Consider the following 16,878-nt stretch of genomic DNA (forward strand, 5'->3'; position numbering starts at 1 on the left):
CGCCACCTCTGTAGTGATATATGCCTATCTTGCCATAATTATCCGCAGTGTGGTCATTTGGGTGTATTGAAGACCTATGAACGGTTGCGACAGCGGTTTTACTGGCGCGGTATGTACACCTTTCGATCGTGTTGGCATCGATTTGTATGGACCTCTGCCATATACACCTGCAGGGAATCGTTGGATCATCGAGGCCGTCGATCACCTTACTCGCTATGCGGAGACAGCAGCACTTCAGGATGCCACCGGACCCAAAATCGCGTCCTTTCTTCTCCATCATTTCATTCTGCGGCACGGGGCCCCTCGTGAACTTCTAAGTGATCGAGGAAAGTCTTTCCTATCCGAGGTTGTCAAAGCGCTCCTACGCGAATGTCAGACCATCCACCAGGCAGCCATCGCGTACCACCCTCAAACCAATGGCCTCATAAAGTGCTTCAACCGCACATTAGGTGACATGATGTCCAAGTACATCGCCTCCGACCACTCCGATTGGGACAGGATTCTCCCATTTGTAACCTATGCCTATAACACCGCCGTTCAAGCAACTACCGGATTCTCACCATTTTTTCTGCTGTACGGGCGTGAACCTTCCTCTCCACTCGACACCATCCACCCCTACTGTCCTGATATGTCAGAGTACACATCACTTTCAGCAGCTGCCAGGCACTCTGAAGAATGTCGCAAGCTGGCTCGCTCGCTTACTTCGGACGAGCAAGCCCAAAAGAAAGCGCACAGCGACAGCAGCCACCCTGTGCATCAATTCTCTCCCGGTGCTCACATATGGCTCTGGGTCCCATCGACACCACCAGGTCTTACCAGCAAGTTTACTGCCAAATACCATGGACCATATCTAGTGCTCCAGCAGACGTCTCCGGTCAATTACCTAGTTGAACCGCTAGCCTCTTCCACCGACCTTCGTCGCCGTGGGCGTGAGATTGTTCACGTGGACCATTTGAAACCCTATTACGATCCCGCTATCCTTTCGTCTCCTTTAGTCGCCAGGATGGCTCCTCTTTTCTGCTGGGGCAAGATTGTAAAGAGCAAGTTCCAATCAGGCGGACAGATCACCGAGAAAGAGGAAGTGCCTTTTGCGGACAAGCTGTCTACAAGCTGAGCCACCCCCGCTCCGGTCTTACTCGCTACCAGTGCTCACTACCAGTGCCTGGATCCCCGCTTAACAATATATATATATATATATATATATATATATATATATATATATATATATATATATATATATATATATATATATATATATATATATATATATATATATATTGTTATGCCCTGAGTTTCGTGACGGAGACGTTCTAGTCGGTTCAGTACGCTAGGTACACACGGCTAGCGGGAACGACACAAGTGCCACCAGACAAAGGTCGAACGGGCGCGCACACTTCTTCCTCTTCCTTCTTTCTTCCTCCGTGCTCTGTTTGAGAACAAGTCCGTAACACTCCCCCCGTCGCAGACGAAGCCCTCCGGGCGAGTCAATCGTCAGCACGAGGATGACAGGGTTTCAGACGCGCGACGTGGGCAAGCTCAGTTCGTGAAGAACGTCGGCCACTTTTTGTAAGGCGCGCAATCCGATAGGTGAGGCCACTAATTGCCTCGAGGATAACATAGGGACCGATATAATGCGCGAGCAGTTTCTGACTTAAGCCACGCTTCCTTAGTGGACGCCAAAGCCAGACCATATCTCCAGGGAGGTAGGTGACGTGGCGATGGTGGTCGTCGTTGCGGGATTTCGAGCGCTTTTGTGAGGCGAGAGTTCTCAGGCGGGCTATCCGGCGGGCTTCTTCAGCCCGGCACAGGATTTCAGCAATCTCAGGTTCGTCATCTGTGGAGAACGGGAGGATGGTGTCGAGGATGTGTCGAGGAGACCGGGCATAGAGGAGAAAGAATGGACTGTAACTTGTTGTTTCCTGCTGGGTGGTGTTGTATGCGTATGTTATAAAAGGTAGCACATTGTCCCAGTCCTTGTGGTCGGCGGCGACGTACATTGACAGGATGTTGGTGAGTGTCCGGTTGGTTCGCTCGGTCAACCCATTTGTTTGCGGATGATACGGGGTAGAATGTCGGAAATGCGTTTGGCACAAACGAAGGAGTTCTTCGACAACATCAGCGGTGAACTGACGCCCTCGGTCGCTGATCAACACTCGGGGAAGCCCATGGCGCAGTATAACAAAGTGCAGCAGGAAGAGGGAGACTTGGTGTGCAGTAGCCGATGGAAGGGCTGCCGTCTCACAGTAACGAGTGTGGTAATCAGTGCAGATGACGATCCAGCGGTTGCAAGAATGAGACTTGAGAAAAGGTCCCAAGAGGTCTACCCCGACTTTCTCAAAAGGGGATCTTGGAGGCGTCACCGGATGAAGAAGACCAGGAAGAGTGCCGGCGGGGCGTTTGTGACTCGCACATTGAGCACAGCTAGCCACATACTTCTCGGTGGTTTCACGCATCCGGGGCCAGTAGAAACGTTCTTGGATGCGATAGAGCGTCCGCGCAGATCCCAGGTGTCCCGAAGTGGGGTCGTCGTGCATAACGCGCAAAACACAGGAGCGTAGGCTGACGGGCACTACCAGAAGGTAGCGGAGACCAGTGGAAGAATAGTCCTTTTTGTACAAAAGACCCCTCCGTATACAATAGGGAGTGGAAGCTGTAGGGTCCCTTGCAGCGGTAAAGAATGGTTGGAGATTCTCATCTTTCCTCTGCTCAGTGCGGAATGTACGGGTATCGGGGAATGGAGGTAAAACCGCAGCGATGTAAATCAAAATTGTCGGCGTCACATTCCGTTGTGGGAAGCGGTAAATGTGAGAGACAGTCCGCGTCAGCGTGCCGGCGTCCACTCTTGTACGAAACTGTATAATCAAACTCTTGTAAACGAATTGCCCACCGTGCAAGACGGCCAGATGGGTCACGGAGGTTTATCAGCCAGCACAGGGAATGATGATCAGTGACCACTGTGAAGGGCCGCCCTTATAGATAACAGCGAAATCGCTGAACGGCGAAAACTACCGTGAGGCATTCTTGCTCATTGATTGTGTAATTGCGTTCAGGTTTGCTTAAGGAACGACTGGCGTAAGCAATAACATGTTCCTTGTCGCCGTAACGCTGAATCAGCACAGCACCAATGCCAACACCACTGGCCTCCGTGTGCAGTTCCGTTGGAGCAGAAGGGTTGAAATGCCGGAGAATCGGATGTGACGTTAGTAAAAACTTGAGCTGGCAAAAAGAAGAGTCACACTCGGATGTCCACTCGAAGGGAGCGTCTTTGTGGAGAAGGCACGTAAGCGGGTTAGCAATGTCAGCAAAACGGGGAATGAAGCGGCGGAAATATGAGCACAGTCCTAGGAAACTTCGGAGTTCCTTCACGTTCTGAGGAGTTGAAAACGATGCAACAGCCGCAGTCTTTTGAGGGTCAGGTCTGACGCCTTCACGATCGACGAGGTGTCCTAGTACCAAAATCTGGCACTCACCGAAGCGACACTTCTTCGAATTAAGTACTAGACCGGCGTTGTTGAAACAGTCAAGCACGAGAGCGGGGCGTTCGTTGTGCTCTTCGAATGTCCGGCCAAAAATGACGGCATCATCGAGGTAGCACATACATATTTGCCATTTTAGTCCCCGTAGGATAGAGTCCATAAATCTCTCGAAAGTTGCAGGAGCATTGCAGAGCCAGAAAGGCATTACATTAAATTCAAACAGGCCGTCGGGTGTGATAAATGCCGTTTTTTCCTTGTCGTCAGGGTGCATAGGGATCTGCCAATATTCCGATCGCAGATCGACGGATGAAAAATATGATGCCGAGAACAGACAATCTATGGCGTCATCGATCCGCGGAAGGGGATACACATCCTTCTTTGTTGCAGCATTCAGACGGCGATAGTCGACGCAAAAGCGAAATGTACCATCTTTCTTCTTCACCAGAATTACAGGGGCGGCCCAGGGACTGCATGGCTCTTGTATAACACCCTTTTCCAGCATATCCCGAACCTGCTCACTGATGACTGGGCGTTCTGTTGGTGACACTCTGTACGGCTTCTGTCGAATTGGGTGTGAGTAGCCTGTGTCAATGCGATGCCGCGTACGTGTCACGGGAATGCAGCGTGAGCCGCCAGGCTCGGAAAAATCAAATATGGAAGAATACGTGACCAGTAAGGCCTCCAAAGCGTCACGCTGGTCCCTGGTTAGAGAGCGGCTGATCATCCGATGTAGTTGCGAGTCAAGGGCTGGAGCGGCAGCACTTTCGCCAGGTGCATCAGTAACCAAAGCCACCGACGGGGTGTCGTCTTGGCTACAGGTCGCAATCTTCATATTCACAGGCAAAACTACTGGTTGCGAAGAACAATTCATGGCCCATAGCCGTGAGCAGCCCTTGACCACCGACAGTAGGCAATGAGGAACCAGAATGTATTTCTTTGCACAGTTAGAATGAAGCGGTGCCACTGTAGCATCGAAGGTGTCGGAAGCACGGCTGGGGCACAAAACTGGGACGCACACCATAGACAAGGCTGGCACATTGGTATCCTCTGTTACACAGAACACATCCTCACGGACGTGCGGCTTCTCTAAGAGTCCAGAAAGAAGGGAACCATCAACGCAGAGTTCCCCAGAGCGGCAGTCGACCGTAGCGCCACACATTCTCAAAAAGTCAATACCTAGAATTATGTCATGCGTGCATCGCGAAAGCACTGCAAACTCCGCTGCGAATAGCGTTCCACCCAGGGACACCGAAGCACTACACATTCCCAGGGGACACAACACCTCACCACCCGCGCCATGAAAATTCACATTTCTGTCCCAAACAAACATAACTTTGCGTCCTAACCGCTTCTTAAAAGATAAACTCATTATTGAAATGTTTGCCCAGGTATCCACTAAAGCCATTGTCGCCACACCATCCACAAGCACATAGACCGTGTTCTTTAACATAACAACAGATGGAGGAATTTCTTCAGGCAGCGCACAGTCTCCAGCGGCCTGACCTCCAGCAGCCGCGCTGACTAGTTTTCCGGCAAAGGCGATGCCGACCGCCTTCGCGGCCGTGGTGACGGAAAGCGGCGCGCAGAAGAGGCAGGTGGTGGTGAGACACTTCGTTCGGAAGCAGGAGAGTTGTTGCGCGGTCCATTGGTCTGGGGATATTCATACGAAGATGGGGGCCATTGCCAATTAGAGTCGTAGAAACGGTTACGTGGCGGAGCATTTTGGACGGGCCGATCGTAACGGGTGAGTGGGCGGCTGCGGCAGTATCGAGCTATGTGCCCCTCAATGCCGCAGCGTCGGAACACAGGGGCTGTGCGACGAAAAACTTGTTCCCTGGAGGGCTCCGAGGAGACAGGGTGCATTGGGTAGCGAAACTCATCTTCAGGTCTTCGGGTTGGACGCCGGAAATAGCGAGCAGGTGGTGGTTGAGGATGGTACTCATAGTGCTGATCATAGGGCGACAAGAAGTTAGTCGGGCGCGAGTCGTAGCGAGGCGGGTGACCAGGGCTATCGAACCTTGGCGTCGGGCTGTTGGAGTAAGCATCCGCCTGTGCCGTATTGATAGAATTCAAAACGGGCATCGACGGGAGCAAGGAGGGAGGCCCTCGAGAGCCGACAACATCAGAGGGCAAAGATGATGGAGACCGTACAGGGGGCTCAAACCGCTGCAGTTCCTCACGAACTATTTGCCGGATCGGCGACGACAAGTCCATGAAGTTGTCTTCAGTGCTCGCCACAGATGGAACGTTGGCGAGCCGCCCAAATTTTGGCGTTATGCGACGAGTCTTCAATGTCTCGAATGTGCGAACATGCCGAATGACATCACAGACGGCGTTCAGACCACCTTTGGCAATTAGAAAATTATAAACATCATCTGCGATGCCCTTCAGAAGATGTCCTACTTTATCTTCCTCGGTCATATTAGCGCTTGCAGTTTTACATAGCTTCAGGACCTCCTCTATGTAAGTTGTGCATGTTTCCCCAGGTAGCTGAGCTCTGTGCGTAAGCGTGTGTTCAGCTCGCTTCCTTCGTGCAAGACAGTCACCAAAGCACTGCCGCAATTCAGTAACGAAACGGTCCCAGGTGGTAAGAGAGTCTTCGTGGTTTTTTAACCAAACAAGAGCGGTATGGGTCAGGAAGAAAACCACGTTTGCGAGCTTAGCGGCGGCGTCCCATCGATTGTAGCGGCTCACCCGTTGGTAGTGGGTCAACCACTCGTCAACGTCCTCGCCTGCCGCTCCCGCGAAAGTCCGGGGCTCCCGATAGTGATGCGAATAACTGTTCGCTGCGCCCGCAGGCCGATCTTCAGCCTGGATCACCGCGTCACCACGGGCTGCTTGCGGGTATTTGGCCGATTGCATGGCGCTGGTTTGCGGTTCGAGGCCCGCAAGGCGACGACTCCGGCGAGGCTCCAGTTGTGTCGGTGCTGTCTGTAGCGCCAGGGATCGCTACCCCGCACCTCCACCACAATGTTACGCCCTTAGCGTCGCGACGGAGACGTTCTAGTCGGTTCAGTACGCAAGGTACACACGGCTAGCGGGAACGACACAAGTGCCACCAGACAAAGGTCGAACGGGCGCGCACACTTCTTCCTCTTCCTTCTTTCTTCCTCCGTGCTCTGTTTGAGAACAAGTCCGTAACAATATATATACATATATATATATATATATATATATATATATATATATATATATATATATATATATATATATATATATATATATATATATATATGTCATCATAGCCACTGACATGCATCGCGTGCTGGCGCACTCGAAGACGACGAAGTTGGCCGTCGCCTTTTTGATTCGCTCCGCCTGACGCTCCACTGCGAGTTAATCCTTAGCAGCTGAATCCATCTACGTCGACTGAATAAACACACCCCTACAATTGATGGAGGTGCTGCTGGGTACGTTCCCGTGCATCCTAGAATTAAGAAGCCGCACATTTCCATCTGTTTCCACCATGCCGGATGATACTGCCTCGACATCGCCGCCCCTTCCAAACACGGTCATGTGTTCTAGAGCTCTACGGCAGCGTGATCCATGCCTTTTCAGTGGCACAGCCGATCAAGACATCGACGATTGGTTGTCGGCGTACGAGCGCGTTAGTAGTTACAACAGATGGGACGACACTATAAAGCTAAGTAACGTGATCTTTTATCTGACTGACGTGGCGAACCTCTGGTTTCGCAAGCATGAGCCAGATCTGTCATCTTGGTCTACATTTAGGGCGAATTTTGCAGAAGTGTTCGACCGCCCTGCAGTTCGCAAGCTCCGAGCAGAACAACGCCGTGGCGAGGCCACTTAGCATGTCGAAGAATCCTTCACCAGTTATATAAAAGACATCGTCGACCTGTGCGAACATGTCGACCCCCTAATGTCCGAAGCGGATAAGATCGAAAACGTCCTGAAAGGCATCTGTGAGGGCGCGTGCCAGATGGTCTGGGTAAAAAGTCCTGTCATCTTGAGTGATATGATTTGACTTTTCCAGAACTATGACGAGCTTCGTAAAAAGCGTGCTTTTACCCGGCGGTCTGATGTTAGCGACAACGCCATCTCTACGCTAGTGCTGGGCAGTAGTACTCCATCAGAGGACAGAATTTCGCTTCAACAAATCGAAGCCTTTGTTTAAAAGAGGTCGCCCGCCAGCTATCACTGGATACTGGTCGCCTTGTTACTAACATAGCGCCGTCTTTTGCCCCTATCCTACGGCGTGCTGTTCAAGAACGCATAGTTAATGTCCTTTCGCCCAGCTCCATGCCCCCGTCCAGCCCTGTGCTGTCACCCAGCCGCGTGCCCGCGCAAGTAACGGCACCACTGACTTACACCCAAGTCCTGGCCAGGCCGCTAATGCATCTGCATCTCACTCCTAACAGGCCGCTCCTTCCAACCTTCCTTCGCCTTTGCCTGGGGCTGCATTGCATGTCCCTGCTCCAAGGGTACGCCAATGCCCCACGAACCCTTGGCGTACCGCGGCCAACCGGCCAATCGGCTACTCTTGCGGGCTGCCGGGCCATGTCGCACGCCTATCCCGCCAACTTCTTCCCCCGTCTTGACCTGACCTCTGGAACTACTCCTACAATACGGACCAGCCCTCGCCGAGAACTCTGCCCGGTTCCAACTTTGTATCCCGCGACAATCAAACGTATACCACTCGCCGATCATCCTCCCTTCGTTTGTAACAGAAAGAGAATGTTTGGCCTTATTTTGGCCATCGAAAAATTCGTCCTAATGTGTATGGCTGACCGTTTTGTCGTGACCGATCACCACGCTTGGTGCTGGCTGGCCTCTCTGAAAGACCCATCCGGTCGCCTTTCTCGCTGGGCTCTCCGTCTCCAGGAGTATGACATTCATGTCACTTATCGATCAGGTCTGAAGCATATGGACGTGGATTCTCTTTCCCGCTCGCCATTGCCTAGTGACACTCGTCTGACCACGTGTGTGCTTACGATTTCTCGACTCTTGCTACTGTCGCCATGGCTACTGACCAGCGGAAGTACCCGTGGATCAGTGCACTTTTGGATCTTTTTTTTTCAAGTCCTACTCCCGGTCATTCATTCAAAGCGCTCGTCCGGCAAGCCCATCACTACTCCATTCGTGACGGTCTTCTATATCGCCGCAATTATTTGCTTGATAGACGGAAGGGGCTTCTATTCATCCCCTGTCATGTCCGTGCCGACATTTCTGCTGCGTATCATGGTGACCCACAATGTGCTCACTGTGGCGTATTGAAAACCTACACACGCCTACGTCTGCGATTTTATTGGCGTGGAATGTTGTACGATATTTTGTGCCCGCTTGCGAATCTTGTGACCACCGAAAAACTCCTCAGAAGTCCCCTGTTTTGTTGCAGCCGTTACCCTGTCCTGCTCGTCCGTTTGACCGCGTTGGCACAGATATCTATCGCGCTCTTCCTACTACTCCCGCAGGAATCCGGTGAATTATAGGGACAGTAGACGATCTTACTCGCTACGCTGAAACATCACCGTTACCCTCTGCCTCCGCAAAAGACGTTGCTTTGTTTCTTCTCGACAACTTGATTCTTCGCCATGGGACTTAGAAAAAATTACTCAGTTACCGTGGACGGTTGAAGCGTTCATGCTGGCCATGTCCGTCAACGACGCTCATTCCAACTGGGACCAGGTTCTTTCCTTCGTAACCTACGCGTACAACACTGCGATACAGACCACCACTGGATTTTCTCCCTTCTTTCTTTTTTGCGGGTGCGAGTCAACCTGCACAATGGACGTTATTTCTTCCTACCGCTCTGATGTCTCTAAATCGACGCCACATTCGGACGCTGCCCAGTACGCAGAAAAATGCCATCGCTCGTTCGCTTACAACGGAAATCATTGGCAACAAAAACACCACCGCGACACCGGCTAGGCGTCTTCATATGCACCTAACTCCCTGATGTGGCTCTGGGTCCCAGCCACAACCACCGGCCTTTCAAAGAAGCTTCCATACCGAGTCCTCCAACAAACATCTCCTGTCAACTACGTAGTTGAGCCTGTTACGTCCTTTGCGGGCTTGCGTCGCCGTGTACGCGAAACAGTTCATGTGAGCCAAATCAAGCCCTACTACGATCCGTCTGTCCTTACGGCCCCATAAGTCGCCAGGATGGCTTCTTCTTTACCCGGGGGGAAAATGTCGTACTGGCGTACTCGAGGATGAAGAAGTCCCATGTTGTCTGTGATACGCTACACCTGACGCTCCGCTGCGATTTCATCCTTAGCAGTTGAATCCATCTGCATTGACTGATAAAACACACCCCTACATTATATATATATATATATATATATATATATATATATATATATATATATATATATATATATATATATATATATATATATATATATATATTGATACGTGGCGAGGTTAGTGCACGAAGGTTAGTCCAGGTTGACGCAGAATCATAACAGCGTTAACCTTCTTCAAGCACTAAACCTTGCTACCACTTTGTCGTCGTCTGAATCACCCTTTTCTGATCGTTATCTTCTTTAGCGTCCAGCGATGCAGGGCCTATATGTCACATTACCCCCCCCCCCCCACGAAAAGCACAGTCCCGGTGCGCGCTAGGACGAGCTACTGCAGGGGTAGTACGGCCTCATTCTGGCGACATGAACAATCTCGGTGTTTGGCATAGAGGACTGTTGCGGCGGATGTACAGGGGCGACCTCGTATGTCACAATGGTGACTGGCCGTAAAACACAGTAGGGTCCTGCGTAGCGTGGCAAGAGCTTCTCACACAGCCCAACTTTACGAGCGGGAGTCCAGAGCAAGACGAGAGATTCCGGAGAGCAGTGGACATCCCGGTGGCGAGAATCATGGCGCCGTTTTTGAAAATTTTGGGAGCAGGCCAGTCGTCTGCGAGCAATAACATGGGCTGCGTCAGCTCGGGAGATGGCGTCACGAACGTAGCAACTGGCGTTAGCGTTGGGAGGCAATACGCTGTCAAATGGAAGGGAAGGGTCACGGCCGTATAGGAGATAGAACGGTGAGTAGCCCAATGTGTCGTGACGAGAGGAATTGTACGCGAACGTTACAAACGGCAAATTAATATCCCAGTCACGGTGATCATCTGAGACATACATAGACAGCATGTCCTTGAGCGTGCGGTTGAGGCGTTCGGTGAGGCCGTTCGTTTGTGGATGGTAAGGGGTGGTAAAATAGTGCTTAACGGAGCAGTACCGAAGAATTTTGTCGACTACTCGCGCAAGGAAACAACGGCCACGGTCAGTGAGCAGCTGGCGTGGAGCACCATGGAGCAGGATGACGTCGTGGAGAAGAAACGCAGCCACATCAGTTGCACAGCTGGTGGGTATCGCTCGGGTGACAGCCTAGCGCGTAGTATAATCCGTGGCCGCTGCAATCCATTTATTCCCCGACGAAGAAAGGGGGAAAGGCCCGAAGAGGTCAAGGCCAACTCGGGAAAACGGGTCTACTAGGATGTCGATCGGCTGCAGGGATCCAGCAGGCATAGCCGAGGGCTTCTTCCGTCGCTGACAATGGTGACAAGAAGCAACGTAACGTCGAACAGAGCGATAGAGGCCTGGCCAAAAGAAGCGGCGGCGGACGCTATCGTACGTACGAGATACGCCAAGATGACCCGCTGTGGGTGCGTCGTGCAGCTGTTGAAGAACGGTGGTACGCAGGTGTTCTGGGACTACGAGGAGAAGCTCGGCGCCATCTGGTCGCATATTCCGTCGGTATAAGGTGCCATTGTTGAGCATAAACAGACCAAGGGTAGCATCAAGGTGATCGGTGCTGAGGCGATTGATTATCCTGCAAAGCTTGGGATCTAGGCGCTGTTCATGGCGAATGTTTGAAAGGTCAGAGATGGCCAACACATATGTGTCAGCGTCGCACTCGCTCGCAGGTGGGGGATCTACCGGGTTGCGAGACAGGCAATCGGCGTCAGCGTGCAGCCGGCCAGACTTGTGGACGACGGAAAAAGTGTATTCCTGAAGGCGGAGGGCCCAACGACCCAGGCGAGCAGCAGGATCCTTCAGCGTAGAAAGCCAGCAAAGGCATGGTGGTCGGTGATGACGGAGAACGGGCGGCCAAACAAGTAAGGGCGAAATTTTGTAATGGCCCAAACGAGGGCTAAGCACTCACGTTCTGTGATCGAATAATTCCGTTCAGCCGCAGAAAGGAGGCGACTGGCATAAGCAATGACGCGAGTGCGACCCATCTGCTGCTGGGCGAGTATGGCACCAATACCGTGACCACTGGTGTCGGTGCGTACCTCCGTTGGTGCGAAAGGATTGAAGTGTGCCAGGACGGGCGGGTTGGTGAGGGCTGCAATGAGCGCAGAAAAGGCTTCGGATTGTTCTTGGTCCCAGCAAAATGCAGCGTCGTTCTTCAAAAGATTGGTGAGTGGACGAGCCGTCTCCGCAAAGGTAGGTACAAACCGCCGAAAATAGGAGCAGAGCCCAAGAAAGCTACACACGTCACTGGTACAACGGGGTGTAGGAAATGCACTTACAGCACGTATTTTGTCTGGATCGGGTTGAACGCCGCGGGCGCCGACCACGTGACCGAGCACCTTGAGTTCTCGTCGGCCGAAGATACATTTCTTCGAGTTCAGCTGAAGGCCAGCTCTTCGGAAGACGCTAAGAATGGCATCAAGACGATGAAGATGGCTCTCGAATGTAGAAGAAAATACAATTACGTCATCGAGATAGCACACGCACGTCGTCCATTTCAAGCCGCGCAGGAGAGAGTCCATCATGCGCTCGAATGTTGCGGGCGCATTACAGAAGCCGAAAGGCATCACATTGAATTGATAGAGGCCATCAGGAGTGACGAAGGCGGTCTTCTCCCGGTACCGTTCGTCGACTGCGATCTGCCAATAACCGGAACGAAGATCATTGGAAGAGAAATAGCTGGCACCGTGCAAGCAGTCGAGGGCGTCATCTATCCTGGGGAGCGGGTAAACGTCTTTCTTTGTAATTTTGTTGAGGTGTCGGTAATCAACGCAGAATCTCCAGGTATTGTCCTTCTTTTTGACAAGCACGACAGGCGACGCCCAGGGACTGCTCGAAGGCTCTATAATGTTTTTGCTAACATCTTGTCCACTTCATCTTGTATGACGCGTCGTTCTGAAATGGCGACGCGATAAGGTCTTCTGTGAATTGGGCAGGCGTCTCCGGTGTCGATACGATGTGTAACGAGGGAAGTTTGTCCTAAGGGGCGGTCACCAAAATCGAAAATATCGCTGTACGAATTCAGAAGACTCGTAAGTGCTGTAGCACGGTCAGGGCGCAAATTAGGTGCAACCATTCCTGATATGCGAGCCTCTGGAGAAGGGGACGGGGCAGATTGTGTCGACACTTTAGCGGAAGGGTCAGGCAAAAGAGCGGCAACTGTGACGTCAGACAGTGGGGTAAGTTCGGCGAGAGTAATGCCCTCAGGAAGAACGTGCACAAAAATGCCGAACTTCAAGACCGGAATATAAGCGTTGTTATTTTCTATGTGCACGATGTTATGAGGGAGAGCGATTCTACGCTGCAGTGTCACGTCGGTTATGAGACAAACAACGTAGTCGCCATCAGGAACGGAGGGGAAAGGTGTCATGAGCACATACACTGCAGCTTCTGGTGGCAGATAAGTAAATGTAGAGGAACGGAGACGGAGCGTTGAAGTATCAGAGGCCTGTTTGTCAGGACAGAGTGGCAGGTCCAGATGAAGCAGTCCAAAAGAACAGCCAATGAGCGCGGAATGTGCAGTTAAAAAGTCGAGTCCTAATATAACGTCGTAAGGGCAAGTGGTGAGGACTGTAAATAGGACAGGGATATGGCGGTCGGCAATGGAAATTCTTGCAGTACACATACCAATCACAGTAGCTGTATTGCCATCAGCAACACGAACGGTAGATGAGGAAGCGGGTGAGGACTTTGTTGAGGCGTTGACGGAGCGAGGAACTGAGAACGGAAATGTGGGCGCCAGTGTCAATAAGTGCAGAAACTGAGACTCCGTCCACAAAAATGTCAATGAGGTTACGTCTGGGTGCTAGGGTGAGTTCCGAGTTGACAGTCCGGGTCGGTAATGCAGCGTCACTCCCGGGCGCTGCATTCGCTAGTTTCCCGAGTGGGCGCCGGCGTGTGATGAGGGGGAGTTTCGACGAGGCAGCGGTGAACGAGATCAACGAGACCGTGGAGATGCAGTTCGGCTGGGGTGACGGACACTCGAGACGGCTTCGGTGTTAGGTTCATTTGGGTGAGCAGAGAAGTGTCCAGGTCCATCATATGCGGGGCGGAGCTGTTCAGGCTGTGCAGGGAAGCGTCGAGGTCCGTAGTAGTACCGATGGTCAGCGTTGTAATAGGAACGGGGTGTGGGGAAGGTGCGACTGCGGCAATAACGGGAAGTGTGGCCGGCACAATATATATATATATATATATATATATATATATATATATATATATATATATATATATATATATATATATATATATATATATATATATGCAGATCAATTAAGGGGAAATGAGGGTGCTCGTTATAATACATGAAGGAAAGAAGCCAACAGTCGGCGAGGCCAAGGAAAGCGTTGGGGATGGTCCTCTTACGTCTTTCTTTTTTTTTTAATGTTTGCGTAGATAATCACAGAAATTAGTAACGAATCTGTTTAGGGGAAAGATAATTAAACGCAAAGTAGAAGAAAAAACAACGTGCCGATGGTGGGAACCGAACCCACGACCTCCGAATATCGCGTCCGGTGCTCTACCAACTGAGCTACATCGGCCGCTGTCCCCCCTGCTACTTGCTTGGGTATTTGTGTTGTCTGTATACAAACCTTGAGAGTGTTCACCAGCGCCACCCTCAGCCATAGCGGCGGACGTAGAACGTCCTTTGTTACCGCCAGCGTCACGTAGAACGTGATCAAGAGCGAGGGCGAACGCTGTGCTAGAACCCTCTTACGCTACCTATGGCTTCAAGACTGCCAGAACCGAGACCCCCGTAAGCTACAAGCAGATCAATTAAGGGGAAATGAGGGTGCTCGTTATAATACATGAAGGAAAGAAGCCAACAGTCGGCGAGGCCAAGGAAAGCGTTGGGGATGGTCCTCTTACGTCTTTCTTTTTTTTTAATGTTTGCTTAGATAATCACAGAAATTAGTAACGAATCTGTTTAGGGGAAAGATAATTAAACGCAAAGTAGAAGAAAAAACAACGTGCCGATGGTGGGAACCGAACCCACGACCTCCGAATATCGCGTCCGGTGCTCTACCAACTGAGCTACATCGGCCGCTGTCCCCCCTGCTACTTGCTTGGGTATTTGTGTTGTCTGTATACGAACCTTGAGAGTGTTCCCCAGCGCCACCCTCAGCCATAGCGGCGGACGCAGAACGTCCTTTGTTACCGCCAGCGTCACGTAGAACGTGATCAAGAGCGAGGGCGAACGCTGTGCTAGAACCCTCTTACGCTACCTATGGCTTCAAGACTGCCAGAACCGAGACCCCCGTAAGCTACAAGCAGATCAATTAAGGGGAAATGAGGGTGCTCGTTATAATACATGAAGGAAAGAAGCCAACAGTCGGCGAGGCCAAGGAAATCGTTGGGGATGGTCCTCTTACGTCTTTCTTTTTTTTTAATGTTTGCTTAGATAATCACAGAAATTAGTAACGAATCTGTTTAGGGGAAAGATAATTAAACGCAAAGTAGAAGAAAAAACAACGTGCCGATGGTGGGAACCGAACCCACGACCTCCGAATATCGCGTCCGGTGCTCTACCAACTGAGCTACATCGGCCGCTGTCCCCCCTGCTACTTGCTTGGGTATTTGTGTTGTCTGTATACGAACCTTGAGAGTGTTCACCAGCGCCACCCTCAGCCATAGCGGCGGACGTAGAACGTCCTTTGTTACCGCCAGCGTCACGTAGAACGTGATCAAGAGCGAGTGCGAACGCTGTGCTAGAACCCTCTTACGCTACCTATGGCTTCAAGACTGCCAGAACCGAGACCCCCGTAAGCTACAAGCAGATCAATTAAGGGGAAATGAGGGTGCTCGTTATAATACATGAAGGAAAGAAGCCAACAGTCGGCGAGGCCAAGGAAAGCGTAAGGGATGGTCCTCTTACGTCTTTCTTTTTTTTTTTTAATGTTTGCTTAGATAATCACAGAAATTAGTAACGAATCTGTTTAGGGGAAAGATAATTAAACGCAAAGTAGAAGAAAAAACAACGTGCCGATGGTGGGAACCGAACCCACGACCTCCGAATATCGCGTCCGGTGCTCTACCAACTGAGCTACATCGGCCGCTGTCCCCCCTGCTACTTGCTTGGGTATTTGTGTTGTCTGTATACGAACCTTGAGAGTGTTCACCAGCGCCACCCTCAGCCATAGCGGCGGACGTAGAACGTCCTTTGTTACCGCCAGCGTCACGTAGAACGTGATCAAGAGCGAGGGCGAACGCTGTGCTAGAACCCTCTTACGCTACCTATGGCTTAAAGACTGCCAGAACCGAGACCCCCGTAAGCTACAAGCAGATCAATTAAGGGGAAATGAGGGTGCTTGTTATAATACATGAAGGAAAGAAGCCAACAGTCGGCGAGGCCAAGGAAAGCGTTGGGGATGGTCCTCTTACGTCTTTCTTTTTTTTAATGTTTGCTTAGATAATCACAGAAATTAGTAACGAATCTGTTTAGGGGAAAGATAATTAAACGCAAAGTAGAAGAAAAAACAACGTGCCGATGGTGGGAACCGAACCCACGACCTCCGAATATCGCGTCCGGTGCTCTACCAACTGAGCTACATCGGCCGCTGTCCCCCCTGCTACTTGCTTGGGTATTTGTGTTGTCTGTATACGAACCTTGAGAGTGTTCACCAGCGCCACCCTCAGCCATAGCGGCGGACGTAGAACGTCCTTTGTTACCGCCAGCGTCACGTAGAACGTGATCAAGAGCGAGGGCGAACGCTGTGCTAGAACCCTCTTACGCTACCTATGGCTTCAAGACTGCCAGAACCGAGACCCCCGTAAGCTACAAGCAGATCAATTAAGGGGAAATGAGGGTGCTCGTTATAATACATGAAGGAAAGAAGCCAACAGTCGGCGAGGCCAAGGAAAGCGTTGGGGATGGTCCTCTTACGTCTTTCTTTTTTTTTAATGTTTGCTTAGATAATCACAGAAATTAGTAACGAATATATATATATATATATATATATATATATATATATATATATATATATATATATATATTGTTACTAAGTTTATTTACACAGATGGTAGGATACGCTGGAGATTAGCACACCACAGCGGACAGACCCAGCTTCCTCGTCCTCTTCTCCTTATTCCGCCAAACCTCATCTTCCTTCAATAAGGACCGCGGGAAGTGCGTGACACTGCCCCCTTCGCAGACGATGCCCGCCGGGCGAGTCAAGGTTCGTCACGTTGAT

At 51.1% G+C, this 16,878-nt stretch overlaps 1 long non-coding RNA gene and 5 other non-coding genes across 6 annotated transcripts in view; 1 reads left to right on the forward strand and 5 right to left on the reverse strand.

Moving 5' to 3' along the window:
* LOC146174253 (uncharacterized) overlaps window positions 1-16,878 on the forward strand; it is a 64,018-nt gene that overhangs the window by 40,800 nt on the left and 6,340 nt on the right. The gene's annotated exons all lie outside the window — the stretch shown is intronic.
* On the reverse strand, window positions 14,157-14,229 carry TRNAS-CGA (transfer RNA serine (anticodon CGA)). Its single transcript has one exon. It is a non-coding gene; the product is annotated as a tRNA-Ser (tRNA).
* TRNAS-CGA (transfer RNA serine (anticodon CGA)) lies at window positions 14,660-14,732 on the reverse strand. Its single transcript has one exon. It is a non-coding gene; the product is annotated as a tRNA-Ser (tRNA).
* On the reverse strand, window positions 15,163-15,235 carry TRNAS-CGA (transfer RNA serine (anticodon CGA)). Its single transcript has one exon. It is a non-coding gene; the product is annotated as a tRNA-Ser (tRNA).
* On the reverse strand, window positions 15,669-15,741 carry TRNAS-CGA (transfer RNA serine (anticodon CGA)). The gene has a single exon. It is a non-coding gene; the product is annotated as a tRNA-Ser (tRNA).
* On the reverse strand, window positions 16,171-16,243 carry TRNAS-CGA (transfer RNA serine (anticodon CGA)). Its single transcript has one exon. It is a non-coding gene; the product is annotated as a tRNA-Ser (tRNA).

Source organism: Amblyomma maculatum, chromosome 11 (genome assembly GCF_055883805.1).
Source record: "Amblyomma maculatum isolate TAMU_Amacu chromosome 11, ASM5588380v1, whole genome shotgun sequence".
NCBI classification, from domain to species: domain Eukaryota; kingdom Metazoa; phylum Arthropoda; class Arachnida; order Ixodida; family Ixodidae; genus Amblyomma; species Amblyomma maculatum.